This window comes from Salmo salar, chromosome 08 (genome assembly GCF_965601325.2).
Source record: "Salmo salar chromosome 08, fSalSal1, whole genome shotgun sequence".
Classification (NCBI taxonomy): Eukaryota; Metazoa; Chordata; class Actinopteri; order Salmoniformes; family Salmonidae; genus Salmo; species Salmo salar.
Window position 1 is genome coordinate 5,730,001 of NC_138298.1, and position 15,000 is coordinate 5,745,000.

Genomic DNA, 15,000 nt, shown 5'->3' on the forward strand with positions numbered 1-15,000 from the left:
GGATAAAAGGTAGAGGATAATGAAATTATATTTTATAATTTTATTATTTATTAGTATGGTCACAATAATGTCGATAAATGCGAATGGGTTGAGAACAATAGGAAAATTTAATAGAATAGTACACATAAAGAATTCTGATATTTTATGTATTCAAGAGACGCACTGGGATAATATGTGTGTTTTAGAAGTACAGAAAATATGGAGGGATTTTATTTATGTAAACAATGGTAGGGGGAATTCATGTGGGGTTGCAATTTTAATAAGGAAGGATGTAGTAGAAAATGTGAAGAAGATATATAATGATAATAATGGGCGGATTTTAATTTTAGACTTTGAGTATATGAGTAGGGTTTTTAGGATTATAAATATTTATGCGCCGAATAATGAAATAGAGAGAAGGAATTTATTTTTAGAATTAGCGAAATGGTGCAAGGGAAACTGTATTTTAGTTGGGGATTTTAATGTAAAAATGGATAGACTAGATATGACAAGGGGAGCTATTTTTAGAAGTGACGTATCTAGGGGGGTTTTAAGGAAGATGATGGTTGAAAACAATTTAATTGATATATGGAGGGAGGAGAATCCGAATAAGAGAGAATTTTCTAGAAGGCAGGTGGTTTTAGGGGAATTGAAACAGACACGGATAGATTTGGTTTTAGTAAATGAAGGGTTAAGGAATTTTATGAAGGATATTAAATATATTTTTACAACTTTTAGTGATCATGCTGGGTTAACATTTTCGGTGGGGTTAGATAAGGAAAGGAAAGGGGGGGGAATATGGTGTATGAATGCAGGGTATCTAGGTGATGAGGAATACGGGAAACAACTTAAATCTTTGATAGAAGATGAAATGGAGGATAAGCAAAAAGGGAATGATAAGTGCAAGTGGTGGGAAAATGTTAAGGAAAAAATAAAAGTTTTTAGTATTAGATATGCAAGGAAGAAGAGGAGTAGGATGATAAGAGCAGAAAATTATTTAAGAACAAAATTGAATGAAGAAATGAGCAAAACTACAGTAGAAAATATGTATAAGAGAATTTTAGGGTGTATTCCTGAAGAATGGGTGCTTTTAATAAATACAGAGGTGGTTGAGAGGGCTAAGGGTTTACCGGTTTTATATTATGAAAGTAATGGGGAGAAACATGTTTTATCAGGTTTGAAAGTTAAAAAGATTTATGAAAAATGTATTTTAAGAGAGATAAAAGCTCCTGCTTCAGAAAAAGTGTGGTCTAGGGTATTTGTAAATATAGATGTAAAATCAATATGGAAGAATGTCAATGTCAAATATAATTCTATAGAATGTGAAGATAATGATTTTAAATTGAAACATAATAGGATTTTTACGAACGTGGTTTTACATCAAATAAATAGAGACATTAAAAGAGAATGTGATATTTGTGGTACGGAGGTGGAAAATTTTATGCACTTTTTTATTGAATGTAGTAGATTACAAGGGTTTCATGAGTTTATAAAGGGGCTTTTAGAACAACATTGGGGAGAAGATATTGTAAATGGGGTTGAGTGGAGGAGGTTGTTTCTATTTGGTATAAATGGAAAAAGCAAAGTTTTTAATATTAATTTGATGAATTTTGTTCTTAGCCATGCTAGATACGCTGTAAGACAAAGAAGGAATTTAGGACATTATGAAGGGAAAATTGTGAGTGTGGAGGTTTTATTTAAAAGTATTTTAGAGAAAGATATTGAACTAATATATAAATATGGAGGATGTAATTTTGAAAAACTGTTTGTGTGGGGGAGCACTTTTATCGAAATTGATCAAAATGGAAAACTTGCTTTTAATTATTAATTGGTTTTAGTGGATGATTGTGTTTTTTAATTGGTTTTATTTTCTTTTCTTTTTTGATTTTGTAAAAGGATGAATTGTTCATCCTTTTTATTATTATTGTTTGAATATTGTAAATATTATGTGTTTTTTTCATAATAAAAGATAAAAAAAAAAGGTACACCCGATCTTGTCTGATCTCGGAAGCTAAGCAGCGTCGGGCCTGGTTAGTACTTGGATGGGAGACCGCCTGGGAATACCAGGTGCTGTAAGCATTTTGTCCACGAGGGTGTGCCCCTGCACTATTTCATCAGCAACACTGCCTTGTAGTAAGCATTTAATGATGAATTGACTAAATGCAGCTTCCTGCCTTTTTAATAGGATCACATTTCCTTGTGTTTTCAATTAGCATCTGCCTTGTATTTATAAGACAAACAAGAATATTGTTGCTGAATGCAGCTTGTGTGTGCTTTGTGCTCCTTTGCCCTGTTCAAATGATGAAAGGAAATAAAGTTTGTATTTTATCCAACTACCTGTGCTAAAAAGTGATGGGAACAGTGTTTGTAATTTCTTCTACTTTTTCAGTGACACAAAGTTCAAGCTGCTTATCTAATTTTTGAAAATGCAATGTCTGTTTATCACACTCACTTTGACTATATATGTTGTAGCAAGAGATTGTTTCTCGCTTAGGGCCATACCAGCCTGGGTACGCCCGATCTCGTCTCATCTCGGAAGCTAAGCAGGGTCGGGCCTGGTTAGTACTTGGATGGGAGACCGCCTGGGAATACCAGGTGCTGTAAGCATTTTGTCCACGAGGGTGTGCTCTTGCACTATTTCATCAGCAACACTGCCTTGTATTAAGCATTTAATGATGAATTGACTAAATGTCTGTTTTATCAGACTCACTTTGACTATATATGTTGTAGCAAGATATTGTTTCTCGCTTACGGCCATACCAGCCTGGGTACGCCCGATCTCATCTGATCTCGGAAGCGAAGCAGGGTCGGGCCTGGTTAGTACTTGGATGGGAGACCGCCTGGGAATACCAGGTGCTGTAAGCATTTTGTCCACGAGGGTGTGCCCCTGCACTATTTCATCAGCAACACTGCCTTGAAGTAAGCATTTAATGATGAATTGACTAAATGCAGCTTCCTGCCTTTTTAATAGGATCAAATTTCCTTGTGTTTTCAATTAGCATCTGCCTTGTATTTATAAGACAAACAAGAATATTGTTGCTGAATGCAGCTTGTGTGTGCTTTGTGCTCCTTTGCCCTGATCAAATGATGAAAGGAAATAAAGTTTGTATTTTATCCAACTACCTGTGCTAAAAAGTGATGGGAACAGTGTTTGTAATTTCTTCTACTTTTTCAGTGACACAAAGTTCAAGCTGCTTATCTAATTGGTGAAAATGCAATGTCTGTTTATCACACTCACTTTGACTATATATGTTGTAGCAAGAGATTGTTTCTCGCTTACGGCCATACCAGCCTGGGTACGCCCGATCTCGTCTGATCTCGGAAGCTAAGCAGGGTCGGGCCTGGTTAGTACTTGGATGGGAGACCGCCTGGGAATACCAGGTGCTGTAAGCATTTTGTCCACGAGGGTGTGCTCTTGCACTATTTCATCAGCAACACTGCCTTGTATTAAGCATTCAATGATGAATTGACTAAATGTCTGTTTTATCAGACTCACTTTGACTATATATGTTGTAGCAAGAGATTATTTCTCGCTTACGGCCATACCAGCCTGGGTACACCCGATCTCGTCTGATCTCAAAGCTAAGCAGCGTCGGGCCTGGTTAGTACTTGGATGGGAGACCGCCTGGGAATACCAGGTGCTGTAAGCATTTTGTCCACGAGGGTGTGCCCCTGCACTATTTCATCAGCAACACTGCCTTGTAGTAAGCATTTAATGATGAATTGACTAAATGCAGCTTCCTGCCTTTTTAATAGGATCAAATTTCCTTGTGTTTTCAATTAGCATCTGCCTTGTATTTATAAGACAAACAAGAATATTGTTGCTGAATGCAGCTTGTGTGTGCTTTGTGCTCCTTTGCCCTGTTCAAATGATGAAAGGAAATAAAGTTTGTATTTTATCCAACTAACTGTGCTAAAAAGTGATGGGAACAGTGTTTGTAATTTCTTCTACTTTTTCAGTGACACAAAGTTCAAGCTGCTTATCTAATTGTTGAAAATGCAATGTCTGTTTATCACACTCACTTTGACTATATATGTTGTAGCAAGAGATTGTTTCTCGCTTACGGCCATACCAGCCTGGGGGCGCTAATCCTTGATTGGAGAAGTGACGACAGGTGCGAGTAATTGAGCTGTGAGTGTTTGCTTGAGAGTGTTTGCTCGAGAGCTATTTTCGTTTCTTTTTTTGGTTTTTGCAATATAATTTATTGTTTTTTTATTTGGATAGTTTTTAGTTTTGTTTAGTTTTCCCCCCCTGCAGTTTTGCTGCCTGGGGGAGGTTTTTTCGCTTTCATTTTTGATTTACAATGACGGACAACATGGCAACGACAAACGGAACGGACAAAGACAACGAAAATGCGCAACGGAAGGAAAACGAAAATAAAGAAGGAATGAAATATGGCAAAGAATACACGGTGGCAATTGAGTTGGTGGGAGAAGAAAAGATGACGACGATGGAATTACTGCGAGCAATTAAGGAGATGTGTGGAGAGGTGGTGGGATGCCGAATGAAAGGCGAGAAGAAGTATGAAATTACGATGAAAAACGGAAAAGGTAAAGAACGGCTAATGGACGGTTTAAGGATAAAGGACACCAGGATTATGGCGAGAGATGTGAATGTAAATGAATTGGTGGTGTCTTTTATGAATCTCCCGGTATACATCGAAGACAAAGTTATACTGGACAAGCTGAGTAGCTGGGGAGTAACGGCCGTCTCGGAGATAAGGAGGAGAGTTTGGCCTGGAACGGAGGTGGTTGACGGAACACGGTTTTGTAAAGTTAAATTTACGGAAAAAGTAAAATCATTGCCATATTCCACAAAAATTGAGACGCTGGAAGGAGCTGAATACTTCAGGGTGATCCATGACAAGCAGGTCAGAGTTTGTCGATTGTGCATACAACCTGGGCACATAGTTAAAGATTGCCCTGAATTCAAGTGTTTCAAGTGCGGCAATCAAGGCCATTATGCGAGAGAGTGTGTCGGAGAGAAGGAAAGGAATGTTTGTGGAAGATGCAGAAAGAGATTGGCGGAGTGCAACTGTGGAGAAGTTATGACTGAAGAGGGGAGTCAAGTACTATTCGAGGAAGCAGTTGTATCATCGCAAGAAGGAGAAGAAGATGGAGGAGAGGACGTGGTGGAAGGTGGAGAGACGGAGGAAGGAAGAAGGGAGAAGAAAGAAGACCAGAAGATTAACGAAATTGGGAGCAGTATGGATTCGGAAATAAGAAGGTGGAGTTTTCAGGAGGAGAGGGGAAGTGGATTGGGGGGAAGCACGGGGGACTCACGGGTTTTGGGGGAAAGCACAGCACAAACAAGTACCTCGGGGGGTGAAGAAATGGAGAGGGTCTTAAGTTTAATGACAATAACAGAGACGGGTATGAACACGGGGAGCACAACGACTACTACACGTGAGACGGAGATGAACATTCCAGAAACGGCGGAGAACACGGGGAGCACAACGAACATTCCAGAATCGGCGATGAACACGGGGAGCACAACGAGCATTCCAGAATCGGCGATGAACACGGGGAGCACAACGGATGAGGGTGTAAAGAAGAAAAGTTGGCTGGATGAAATGGACTTGGAGGAGATATCGGACTCGGATGATGGGGAAAAATTTGAAAGAATGAGAGGAGGATACAGGAAGAGGAAAGCAGCGGAGGGGGGGGAGAGAAAGGGTGGAAGAGGAAAGAAACTGGATAAAAGGTAGAGGATAATGAAATTATATTTTATAATTTTATTATTTATTAGTATGGTAACAATAATGTCGATAAATGCGAATGGGTTGAGAACAATAGGAAAATTTAATAGAATAGTACACATAAAGAATTCTGATATTTTATGTATTCAAGAGACGCACTGGGATAATATGTGTGTTTTAGAAATTCAGAAAATATGGAGGGATTTTATTTATGTAAACAATGGTAGGGGGAATTCATGTGGGGTTGCAATTTTAATAAGGAAGGATGTAGTAGAAAATGTGAAGAAGATATATAATGATAATAATGGGAGGATTTTAATTTTAGATTTTGAATATATGAGTAGGGTTTTTAGGATTATAAATATTTATGCGCCGAATAATGAAATAGAGAGAAGGAATTTATTTTTAGAATTAGCGAAATGGTGCAAGGGAAACTGTATTTTAGTTGGGGATTTTAATGTAAAAATGGATAGACTAGATATGACAAGGGGAGCTATTTTTAGAAGTGACGTATCTAGGGGGGTTTTAAGGAAGATGATGGTTGAAAACAATTTAATTGATATATGGAGGGAGGAGAATCCGAATAAGAGAGAATTTTCTAGAAGGCAGGTGGTTTTAGGGGAATTGAAACAGACACGGATAGATTTGGTTTTAGTAAATGAAGGGTTAAGGAATTTTATGAAGGATATTAAATATATTTTTACAACTTTTAGTGATCATGCTGGGTTAACATTTTCGGTGGGGTTAGATAAGGAAAGGAAAGGGGGGGGAATATGGTGTATGAATGCAGGGTATCTAGGTGATGAGGAATACGGGAAACAACTTAAATCTTTGATAGAACATGAAATGGAGGATAAGCAAAAAGGGAATGATAAGTGCAAGTGGTGGGAAAATGTTAAAGAAAAAATAAAAGTTTTTAGTATTAGATATGCAAGGAAGCAGAGGAGTAGGATGACAAGAGCAGAAAATTATTTAAGAACAAAATTGAATGAAGAAATGAAGAAATGTGATAGTGATCCTGATTATACTATTGAAAAGTTTTTAGATTTAAAAGAAAAATTGAGCAAATGTGAAATAGATAAGTGTAAGGGTGCAATTATAAGAAGTAGGGCAAAATATGTTTTAGAAGGGGAGAAATGTACGTCGTTTTTTCTTGGTTTAGAGAAAACTAAACAGATGAAATCATATATTAGTGAGATTGAAAATGTAAAGGGTGAAGTAGTAAATGATTATGTGGAGATATTAGAAACGGTACAGAATTTTTATAAGGATTTATTTAAGAAAGGGGAGGTGGATGAGGGGTGTGTAAAAGAGATTTTAAGTAGTGTTGATGTGCAAATTGGTGTTGAGGATAAGCAAATGTGTGATAGGAAGATAACAATGGATGAAGTGAAAGATGCAATTAAGGGTTTACAAATAAATAAAAGTCCTGGAGTAGATGGACTAATTGCAGAGTTTTATAAAATGTATGAAAGTATTTTAGCACCTATTTTATTAGAAGTATATCAATATATGGAAGACAATAATACTGTTTCAGATTCCATGGTGACAGGGCTGATATCGATTTTATATAAAAATAAGGGGAGTAAATTGAAATTAGAAAATTATAGGCCAATTAGTTTATTAAACTCAGATTATAAGATTTTAGCTAAGATACTGGCAAATAGGATGAAGATGGTTTTAAATGATATTATAGCACCTACACAAAATTATACTGTGCCTGGAAGAGATATAGCAGATACCATAACTACACTTAGAGATGTGATAAATAAAATGAATAGCGATAAGATAGGGGGAATTGTTTTAAGTATAGATTTTAATAAAGCTTTTGACAGGGTGGAACATGATTTTATGTTTAGGGTACTGGAAAAGTATGGGTTTGGAAATGGAATTATAAGATGGATAAAATTATTATATAGAAAGGCTAAAAGTAGGGTTAAATGTAATGGGATTTTAACAGATTCTTTTATTCTTGAGAGATCAGTGAGACAGGGGTGCCCTTTATCAGCTTTATTGTTTGTTTTATCGGTAGAACCCTTAGCGGCATACCTTAAAAAAGATCATTTTATAAATTGTGTAGAGACTCCGCAAGGAGGTTTTAGTTTAATTCATCAATATGCAGACGATACCACAATTACAGTCAGAGATGAGGGAAGTGTTAAAAGGGTGATGGAGTGTTTTAAAGTATATGAGAAAGCCTCAGGAGCTAAAGTGAATATGGAGAAGTCAGTAATAATGTATGTTGGGAAGAATAATGAGGGGACTTTTCCTTTTAAGGTGGTAAATGATTATTTTAAGGTGTTAGGTGTGTTTTTAGGGGTGAAGGAACAAGAAGCTAGGGATCTGACATGGAGTGGGGTTATAAACAAAGTTAGGAAGGTAGTAAATATGTGGAGGGGGAGGGCTTTGAAATTAAAAGGGAAAGTAATTGTTGTAAATTCCTTGCTGATGTCAATTTTTATTCATGTCATGAACGTTTTAGATGTACCAGAATGGGTTTTATCTGAAATGAATATGATTTTAGTTGATTTTTTATGGGATGGGAAAGGAGCGAAAATTTCTTTTAAAACATTGATTGCAGGTTATGAGGAGGGGGGTTTGAAGTTGGTGGATTTAAATGTAAGGAAAAAAGCAATTAGAGTTAAAATGGTACGGAAATATTTATATGGTGAACTAGATTATGGATGGAAAAGATTTTTTAAGGAGTATTTGCAGGAGGTTGGGAGGATGGGGGACAATGGTTTATTGATGTGCATGAAAAAAGAAATATTAAGTAATATACCATTGTTTTATAGAGAAGTGTTTGAAGCTTGGGGGGAGTTTTTACCAAATATTTATTATGAGTGTACCATTTTAGACAATATTTTAAATCAGCCAATTTTCTTAAATCCCAAGATACAATATAATAATAAGATGTTGTTTTGTAAATATTTTATGAGGGCTGGGATGAGACAGATTGGGGATATTTTATACGAGGTCATTCCAGGGTTCCTTACTGTACAAGCGATTTATGATAATGTTTGTGAAGTGGAAGATGAAATAAGCAAAACTACAGTAGATAATATGTATAAGAGAATTTTAGGGTGTATTCCTGAAGAATGGGTGCTTTTAATAAATACAGAGGTGGTTGAGAGAGCTAAGGGTTTACCGGTTTTATATTATGAAAGTAATGGGGAGAAACATGTTTTATCAGGTTTGAAAGTTAAAAAGATTTATGAAAAATGTATTTTAAGAGAGATAAAAGCTCCTGCTTCAGAAAAAGTGTGGTCTAGGGTTTTTGTAAATATAGATGTAAAATCAATATGGAAGAATGTCAATGTCAAATATAATTCTATAGAATGTGAAGATAATGATTTTAAATTGAAACATAATAGGATTTTTACGAACGTGGTTTTACATCAAATAAATAGAGACATTAAAAGAGAATGTGATATTTGTGGTACGGAGGTGGAAAATTTTATGCACTTTTTTATTGAATGTAGTAGATTACAAGGGTTTCATGAGTTTATAAAGGGGCTTTTAGAACAACATTGGGGAGAAGATATTGTAAATGGGATTGAGTGGAGGAGGTTGTTTCTATTTGGTATAAATGGAAAAAGCAAAGTTTTTAATATTAATTTGATGAATTTTGTTCTTAGCCATGCTAGATACGCTGTAAGACAAAGAAGGAATTTAGGACATTATGAAGGGAAAATTGTGAGTGTGGAGGTTTTATTTAAAAGTATTTTAGAGAAAGATATTGAACTAATATATAAATATGGAGGATGTAATTTTGAAAAACTGTTTGTGTGGGGGAGCACTTTTATCGAAATTGATCAAAATGGAAAACTTGCTTTTAATTATTAATTGGTTTTATTTTCTTTTCTTTTTTGATTTTGTAAAAGGATGAATTGTTCATCCTTTTTTATTATTATTGTTTGAATATTGTAAATATTATGTGTTTTTTCATAATAAAAGATAAAAAAAAAAAGGTACACCCGATCTCGTCTGATCTCGGAAGCTAAGCAGGGTCGGGCCTGGTTAGTACTTGGATGGGAGACCGCCTGGGAATACCAGGTGCTGTAAGCATTTTGTCCACGAGGGTGTGCCCCTGCACTATTTCATCAGCAACACTGCCTTGAAGTAAGCATTTAATGATGAATTGACTAAATGCAGCTTCCTGCCTTTTTAATAGGATCAAATTTCCTTGTGTTTTCAATTAGCATCTGCCTTGTATTTATAAGACAAACAAGAATATTGTTGCTGAATGCAGCTTGTGTGTGCTTTGTGCTCCTTTGCCCTGTTCAAATGATGAAAGGAAATAAAGTTTGTATTTTATCCAACTACCTGTGCTAAAAAGTGATGGGAACAGTGTTTGTAATTTCTTCTACTTTTTCAGTGACACAAAGTTCAAGCTGCTTATCTAATTGGTGAAAATGCAATGTCTGTTTATCACACTCACTTTGACTATATATGTTGTAGCAAGAGATTGTTTCTCGCTTACGGCCATACCAGCCTGGGGGCGCTAATCCTTGATTGGAGAAGTGACGACAGGTGCGAGTAATTGAGCTGTGAGTGTTTGCTTGAGAGTGTTTGCTCGAGAGCTATTTTCGTTTCTTTTTTGGATTTTGCAATATAATTTATTGTTTTTTCATTTGGATAGTTTTTAGTTTTGTTTAGTTTCCCCCCCCTGCAGTTTTGCTGCCTGGGGGAGGTTTTTTCGCTTTCATTTTTGATTCACAATGACGGACAACATGGCAACGACAAAACGGAACGGACAAAGACAACGAAAATGCGCAACGGAAGGAAAACGAAAAAGGAGGAATGAAATATGGAAAAGAATACACGGTGGCAATTGAGTTGGTGGGAGAAGAAAAGATGACGACGATGGAATTACTGCGAGCAATTAAGGAGATGTGTGGAGAGGTGGTGGGATGCCGAATGAAAGGCGAGAAGAAGTATGAAATTACGATGAAAAACGGAAAAGGTAAAGAACGGCTAATGGACGGTTTAAGGATAAAGGACACCAGGATTCTGGCGAGAGATGTGAATGTAAATGAATTGGTGGTGTCTTTTATGAATCTCCCGGTATACATCGAAGACAAAGTTATACTGGACAAGCTGAGTAGCTGGGGAGTAACGGCCGTCTCGGAGATAAGGAGGAGAGTTTGGCCTGGAACGGAGGTGGTTGACGGAACACGGTTTTGTAAAGTTAAATTTACGGAAAAAGTAAAATCATTGCCATATTCCACAAAAATTGAGACGCTGGAAGGAGCTGAATACTTCAGGGTGATCCATGACAAGCAGGTCAGAGTTTGTCGATTGTGCATACAACCTGGGCACATAGTTAAAGATTGCCCTGAATTCAAGTGTTTCAAGTGCGGCAATCAAGGCCATTATGCGAGAGAGTGTGTCGGAGAGAAGGAAAGGAATGTTTGTGGAAGATGCAGAAAGAGATTGGCGGAGTGCAACTGTGGAGAAGTTATGACTGAAGAGGGGAGTCAAGTACTATTCGAGGAAGCAGTTGTATCATCGCAAGAAGGAGAAGAAGATGGAGGAGAGGACGTGGTGGAAGGTGGAGAGACGGAGGAAGGAAGAAGGGAGAAGAAGGAAGACCAGAAGATTAACGAAATTGGGAGCAGTATGGATTCGGAAATAAGAAGGTGGAGTTTTCAGGAGGAGAGGGGAAGTGGATTGGGGGGAAGCACGGTGGACTCACGGGTTTTGGGGGAAAGCACAGCACAAACAAGTACCTCGGGGGGTGAAGAAATGGAGAGGGTTTTAAGTTTAATGACAATAACAGAGACGGGTATGAACACGGGGAGCACAACGACGACAATATATGAGACGGAGATGAACACGGGGAGCACAACGAACATTCCAGAAACGGCGATGAACACGGGGAGCACAACGACGACTACACATGAGACGGAGATGAACATTCCAGAAACGGCGGAGAACACGGGGAGCACAACGAACATTCCAGAATCGGCGATGAACACGGGGAGCACAACGGACGAGGGTGTAAAGAAGAAAAGTTGGCTGGATGAAATGGACTTGGAGGAGATATCGGACTCGGATGATGGGGAAAAGTTTGAAAGAATGAGAGGAGGATACAGGAAGAGGAAAGCAGCGGAGGGGGGGGAGAGAAAGGGTGGAAGAGGAAAGAAACTGGATAAAAGGTAGAGGATAATGAAATTATATTTTATAATTTTATTATTTATTAGTATGGTAACAATAATGTCGATAAATGCGAATGGGTTGAGAACAATAGGAAAATTTAATAGAATAGTACACATAAAGAATTCTGATATTTTATGTATTCAAGAGACGCACTGGGATAATATGTGTGTTTTAGAAATTCAGAAAATATGGAGGGATTTTATTTATGTAAACAATGGTAGGGGGAATTCATGTGGGGTTGCAATTTTAATAAGGAAGGATGTAGTAGAAAATGTGAAGAAGATATATAATGATAATAATGGGAGGATTTTAATTTTAGATTTTGAATATATGAGTAGGGTTTTTAGGATTATAAATATTTATGCGCCGAATAATGAAATAGAGAGAAGGAATTTATTTTTAGAATTAGCGAAATGGTGCAAGGGAAACTGTATTTTAGTTGGGGATTTTAATGTAAAAATGGATAGACTAGATATGACAAGGGGAGCTATTTTTAGAAGTGACGTATCTAGGGGGGTTTTAAGGAAGATGATGGTTGAAAACAATTTAATTGATATATGGAGGGAGGAGAATCCGAATAAGAGAGAATTTTCTAGAAGGCAGGTGGTTTTAGGGGAATTGAAACAGACACGGATAGATTTGGTTTTAGTAAATGAAGGGTTAAGGAATTTTATGAAGGATATTAAATATATTTTTACAACTTTTAGTGATCATGCTGGGTTAACATTTTCGGTGGGGTTAGATAAGGAAAGGAAAGGGGGGGGAATATGGTGTATGAATGCAGGGTATCTAGGTGATGAGGAATACGGGAAACAACTTAAATCTTTGATAGAAGATGAAATGGAGGATAAGCAAAAAGGGAATGATAAGTGCAAGTGGTGGGAAAATGTTAAGGAAAAAATAAAAGTTTTTAGTATTAGATATGCAAGGAAGAAGAGGAGTAGGATGATAAGAGCAGAAAATTATTTAAGAACAAAATTGAATGAAGAAATGAAGAAATGTGATAGTGATCCTGATTATACTATTGAAAAGTTTTTAGATTTAAAAGAAAAATTGAGCAAATGTGAAATAGATAAGTGTAAGGGTGCAATTATAAGAAGTAGGGCAAAATATGTTTTAGAAGGGGAGAAATGTACGTCGTTTTTTCTTGGTTTAGAGAAAACTAAACAGATGAAATCATATATTAGTGAGATTGAAAATGTAAATGGTGAAGTGGTAAATGATTATGTTGAGATATTAGAAACAGTACAGAATTTTTATAAGGATTTATTTAAGAAAGGGGAGGTGGATGAGGGGTGTGTAAAAGAGATTTTAAGTAGTGTGGATGTGCAAATTGGTGCTGAGGATAAGCAAATGTGTGATAGGAAGATAACAATGGATGAAGTGAAAGATGCAATTAAGGGTTTACAAATAAATAAAAGTCCTGGAGTAGATGGACTAATTGCAGAGTTTTATAAAATGTATGAAAGTATTTTAGCACCTATTTTATTAGAAGTATATCAATATATGGAAGACAATAATACTGTTTCAGATTCCATGGTGACAGGGCTGATATCGATTTTATATAAAAATAAGGGGAGTAAATTGAAATTAGAAAATTATAGGCCAATTAGTTTGTTAAACTCAGATTATAAGATTTTAGCTAAGATACTGGCAAATAGGATGAAGATGGTTTTAAATGATATTATAGCACCTACACAAAATTATAGTGTGCCTGGAAGAGATATAGCAGATACCATAACTACACTTAGAGATGTGATAAATAAAATGAATAGCGATAAGATGGGGGGAATTGTTTTAAGTATAGATTTTAATAAAGCTTTTGACAGGGTGGAACATGATTTTATGTTTAGGGTACTGGAAAAGTATGGGTTTGGAAATGGAATTATAAGATGGATAAAATTATTATATAGAAAGGCTAAAAGTAGGGTTAAATGTAATGGGGTTTTAACAGATTCTTTTATTCTTGAGAGATCAGTGAGACAGGGGTGCCCTTTATCAGCTTTATTGTTTGTTTTATCGGTAGAACCCTTAGCGGCATACCTTAAAAAAGATCATTTTATAAATTGTGTAGAGACTCCGCAAGGAGGTTTTAGTTTAATTCATCAATATGCAGACGATACAACAATAACAGTTAGAGATGAGGGTAGTGTTAAAAGGGTGATAGAGTGTTTTAAAGTATATGAGAAAGCCTCAGGAGCAAAAGTGAATATGGAGAAGTCAGTAATAATGTATGTTGGGAAGAATAATGAGGGGACTTTTCCTTTTAAGGTGGTAAATGATTATTTTAAGGTGTTAGGTGTGTTTTTAGGGGTGAAGGAACAAGAAGCTAGGGATCTGACATGGAGTGGGGTTATAAACAAAGTTAGGAAGGTGGTAAATATGTGGAGGGGGAGGGCTTTGAAATTAAAAGGGAAAGTAATTGTTGTAAATTCCTTGCTGATGTCAATTTTCATTCATGTCATGAACGTTTTAGATGTACCAGAATGGGTTTTATCTGAAATGAATACGATTTTAGTTGATTTTTTATGGGATGGGAAAGGAGCGAAAATTTCTTTTAAAACTTTGATTGCAGGTTATGAGGAGGGGGGTTTGAAGTTGGTAGATTTAAATGTGAGGAAAAAAGCAATTAGAGTTAAAATGGTACGAAAATATTTATATGGTGAACTAGATTATGGATGGAAAAGATTTTTTAAAGAGTATTTGCAGGAGGTTGGGAGGATGGGGGAAAATGGTTTATTAATGTGTATGAGAAAAGAAATGTTAGCTAATATACCATTGTTTTATAGAGAAGTGTTTGAGGCTTGGGGGGAGTTTTTACCAAATATTTATTATGAGTGTACCATTTTAGACAATATTTTAAATCAGCCAATTTTCTTAAATCCCAAGATACAATATAATAATAAGATGTTGTTTTGTAAATATTTTATGAGGGCTGGGATGAGACAGATTGGGGATATTTTATACGAGGTCATTCCAGGTTTTCTTCCTGTACAAGCGATTTATGATAATGTTTGTGAAGTGGAAGATGAAATAAGCAAAACTACAGTAGATAATATGTATAAGAGAATTTTAGGGTGTATTCCTGAAGAATGGGTGCTTTTAATAAATACAGAGGTGGTTGAGAGAGCTAAGGGTTTACCGGTTTTATATTATGAAA

At 36.3% G+C, this 15,000-nt stretch overlaps 3 non-coding genes and 1 pseudogene across 3 annotated transcripts; all 4 read left to right on the forward strand.

Moving 5' to 3' along the window:
- The first annotated feature begins 2,467 nt into the window (after positions 1–2,467).
- On the forward strand, positions 2,468–2,586 carry LOC145852525 (5S ribosomal RNA). Its single transcript, XR_014374381.1, has one exon. It is a non-coding gene; the product is annotated as a 5S ribosomal RNA (ribosomal RNA).
- A 139-nt stretch (positions 2,587–2,725) lies between these two features.
- LOC145881626 (5S ribosomal RNA) lies at positions 2,726–2,844 on the forward strand. Its single transcript, XR_014393198.1, has one exon. It is a non-coding gene; the product is annotated as a 5S ribosomal RNA (ribosomal RNA).
- Positions 2,845–3,253: 409 nt separating this feature from the next.
- LOC145857426 (5S ribosomal RNA) lies at positions 3,254–3,372 on the forward strand. The gene has a single exon (XR_014378323.1). It is a non-coding gene; the product is annotated as a 5S ribosomal RNA (ribosomal RNA).
- A 139-nt stretch (positions 3,373–3,511) lies between these two features.
- On the forward strand, positions 3,512–3,629 carry LOC145853150 (uncharacterized; annotated as a pseudogene).
- The last annotated feature ends 11,371 nt before the right edge of the window (positions 3,630–15,000 follow it).